Source organism: Balaenoptera acutorostrata, chromosome 6, assembly GCF_949987535.1.
Source record: "Balaenoptera acutorostrata chromosome 6, mBalAcu1.1, whole genome shotgun sequence".
Lineage (NCBI taxonomy): Eukaryota > Metazoa > Chordata > Mammalia > Artiodactyla > Balaenopteridae > Balaenoptera > Balaenoptera acutorostrata.
In genome coordinates this window covers 28,752,826-28,757,206 of record NC_080069.1, presented here as the reverse complement: position 1 = coordinate 28,757,206, position 4,381 = coordinate 28,752,826, and positions in this window count along the sequence as shown.

Below are 4,381 nucleotides of genomic sequence, written 5' to 3'. Positions count from 1 at the left end.
GCAGATATAGCTGGGGCAGCCCGCGCCCCGCTCCGCCCATGCGCGCTGAGGAGTCCCCGCCTACTGAGCTGCACCCGGCCCGCGGCCTCGTGACTTGGGCTGCGCGTGGGCGGGGCTAAACCCGCGCCCTCCGCCAGAGGAGCTGACCAGCGTGCTGGGAGGAGGACGCCGGGCCAGGGAGAGGGATCCAGAGAAAGGCAAGAGTTAAGGGAGAAGGAGAAGAAAGGAGGGAGAGGGAAGAAAGGCAACTTCGTGCAAGAAAACGTCAACGGCATTTCATGACATTGAATGAAGAGAACTCAAGTTCTAAAAAAAACTTTGAAAAACAGAATCTAAAACCTCTTCTAGTGGATATTAACGTGGGGAACCGTGTGCCATCATTTCTCTCACTTTATCATCTTCCTTTCCAATACATTCACTCATGTGTCCATTCAAAAAACATTGGACTGTTTTAGGGTGGCGGTAGTGGTGTGAAAGACAAAGTGGGATGTATTTGAAAACTATTTAAGGGATAGAACAGATGCAAGAATGATTAGCTGTCTGTGGAAGGTGTCAATCCAGGCTTGGGTCCTGAGTGATTGGTTGATTGTGTTGTTGTTTACTGGGTAGAACACAGAGAAGGAAGTGAGGAATTTTGCTGGTGGTAGAGGAGGAAAAGAGAAAAGCTAATTGTCTGGGGATCTGTTAAGTTTCCTGTGGAATATTCAGAATGAGATTTCTATTCAACTAAACAGGTAACTATCCCAGGAGAAGCTATCTGGGCTAAGTCAAGATCAAAATTTATAACTTATCACCATGTTAGTAATATGAAAATAGAAGAGATAAGCCAGAGAGTGTGTGATGTATTGTGGAAGATACTAAAGGCCAACTTTTAAGAGATCACTAAGGTGAGGGGATGTACCAAGAAGAGTATCTTGTAATCAAATCAAACTTGCAGTGATATTAGAGTTGGAGAGAACGCAGAGCACATGTTCTAGAAGCAAAAAGAAGAGAAAATCTTAAGGAGGGATTACTGTTCTGTTAATGCCAAAAACTGACAAGAAGGGAAGTAATAGAGTACTACAAGTATCCATTTTATTTGGCCATTAGAAGACCATTGTGATATAATGGGAAGATATATGCTTAATGGAAAACAATAAGCTTTTTTACATAGGTGAAAATTGTAGGGGTTGAACTGTATATGATGGTGTCATATTACAAATGAAGTGATCATTACTTAGTTATTTAAACTCTACTTTAGGGGCATCTCATCTCTATGCCCTTTGGTATATATACCCATAGCCCTTTTGAACCAAACCACTGAAGCAAGTACTCCTTAATTTTGAGTGAGAGTTAGCATCATTTAGTATGTCTTATAATTTAAAAAAAAAAAGGTGAAATAATATGAGGTACCATTTTTTTTTTTAATTCATGGGATTGACTATAATTTTTAACTAATGTCCAAAGTTGTCAAGAGTAGGGACACATAGTTTTTTGAGGCAGGAGGCTGCTGTGTCCTCCTTTGCCTGGTAAAGCAATAAAGCTATCCTTTTCTACTTCACCCCCCCCCCAAAAAAGTTGTCAAGAGTATAAGAAAACAAGAATCTATGAGACCTTGTGCAAAATGTATGCATATGGGTATCTTTCATGGAGATGACCCGTAGGTTTTTGTCAGATTCTCACAGAAGCCTGAAACTTAAAGAAAACAAAATAGCTGAGCATCATTGAGTAATTGGAAAAGTGATATTTCCATTTATAGAATCATATTTCTGTACGGTACTGTCAGATATCTGCTATTACTTGGCACCATCTCCAACTTTTTAGACAATTACTGTTATTTTAATTTTATAATGTCTTAGGGTCCTATGATGGTATCTGTGTAGAGTTGAGGTAATTCAAAAATATTAATCAAGTGAAACTGAATATGAGAATTTCTCAGTTATTTAGAGCATTAATATTTATACACCGTTCCTCATGGTTTTTAAAAAAGTATTTCCTTAATATATAAGAAAGACAGGGTAAAACAAATATTCTATACATAGAAAAATATAGGTAGGAAATTATGGAACAATCTTAGTTTCCCTAATAATGAAGAAATTCAAACTGGAACAGCGTGCGGCTCTACTGTATTTGTTAAATTAGCAAAACTAACCCAGTGATTCTTTTTTTAGGCATTGGCAGGATTAGGGACTAAGAGATGCACCAACACGTTTCTCCTGGCTTTGTAAACTGGCCAGTCCTTCTGGAGAGCAACCTGGTATGGGTTGGGGATTACAACACTGTTCATAGTGTTTGATCCAATAATTTGAGCAATCTCAATAATGGGATTATGAACCAAAGGAATATGTTTGTAGCTTGTTATGGCAATATGGTTATTCATCATAGTGAAAATGAAGTAGCAACCTAAATATCTAGCAATAATGAACTAGACAAGGATTCTATATTTAATGGCTACTGGCATGCATGTGATGTATAAGCTAGTGGAATTTAAGTGTATGGAACTATTTATATAAAATAATAGTGAGTGAAAAGAGCTAAAACAGATATAGACCAATTGCAACACTTTTGTACACGGCTAATAATCAAAAGACATAGTGCAGTGATATAAATAATTGATATTGTGGGGCTTTGTGGTAGGGGGGTGCCTAATTTTTTGTTCTAGAATGTTAAATGTCCAGTCTCATACACTCACACAGAGACCATCACCTGGGGAGTGGGTAGAATACAGTATTATGTTTAAGAGGCTCTGGAGCCAGACAACTTAGTGAAGTCCTGGTTTTCTTAGTTCTATGATCTGGAACAAAAATTTATTTGTTTATTGTCTCTAGGTCGCATTTGCAAACTGAGGATCATAATACTACCTTCTTCATAAGCTTGTTATAAGCATTAAAAGAGATTACTGCAAAGTGTTTGGCAAATAGCAAGGGCTAAATATGTTTTAACTAGCATTGTTATTGTATACTTTGATCAATCATGTACATATTAATTACTATGTGTCAGGCTCTTTTCTAAGAGCTTTATAAATGGCATAGCTACCTGACTAGTTTGTATTAAGCAGGGACTATATCTTTTTTTTTTTTTTTGGCTGTGTTGCGTCTCTGTTGCTGCGCATGGGCTTTCTCTAGTTGCGGCGAGCAGGGGCTACTCCTCATTGCGGTGCACGGGCTTCTCATTGTAGTGGCTTCTTTGGTTGTGGAGCACGGGCTGTAGGTGCGTGGCCTTCAGTAGTTGCGGTGCGTGGGCTCAGTGGTTGCGGCATGCGGGCTCTAGAGCTCAGGCTCAGTAGTTGGGGCACATGGGCTTAGTTGCTCTGTGGCATGTGGGATCATCCTGGACCAGGGCTCGAACCTGTGTCCCCTGCATTGGCAGGCGGATTCCTAACCACTACTCTAACAGGGAAGTAGCAGGGACTATATCTTATAATTATCTTGTGTCTTCTGTCTATAGTACCTAGCAAGGTAACTTGCACATAATACATAATGAATATCTAGTAGATGAACACAAATGGGGTTCTCCTTTCCTAAGGATGAACAGTTCTCCACTAATTTTATACTTCTATATGGAGGGATTTTCCTAAGGAACACTCACCCTATCAGATTTTATAGTGGTTACTGTCCTCTTATCATTTGTTGAAATCCTATCCTTATTTTATCCCAAAGAATGCAAGACCAGCTGGCCTCAGCAGCAGGGAATGTGGTTGGAACATGAGACTCAGAGTCACCAGCCCCAGTCTCAGTGTTGACTGTCCGCTTAGGCACAGTGTGACCCTGAGCCAATCCCCAATTCCTTTTGTCTCTGAGTCTCCATATGTCATTTGGGAAGATTTCTTGCCATAGTTCTCAAGAATTTAAAAGAAGGATTCCAGAAATCAACAGTGCAAACAGAAATGCAAACACTTACTCTTTTTCACAAATGATTAAGAGGAAGAAAATTATAGAAGGGCAGGGGAAGAAAAGCTCATGCCAGTGACCTAATTTTCCCCATATAATGTGTGTCTTTCTTCATTTGCTGGAAAATCCTCATCAAGAAAAACATTATGAAGACAAACCACAGCAAATCAAATCACTAGGTCTGTACATTGCCATGTAACAAGGCATAAACCAGTGTAAGATCATCAACATAAAAATTTCAGCATGAGATGGGAGAGGAAGCTAATTAATTTATATATATATATTTCTCTTTCTGTGTTGGGTATTTTCTAATTCTGACCATCAGATGCAGAGTGAGCTTTATAGACTGGAAACTATACTTTGACCTCCTGAAAACTGAGATCTCTTGTTCTATTTCATGTAACTTTCATTGTCGCTAGGGTCCCTAATGTGTTGTGGAAAGAAAGGGGACAGCAGAGGGCCCCCTATGATCAGAACATGACTGCTTAAGTGTGAACAGTGCAATGTTTAAG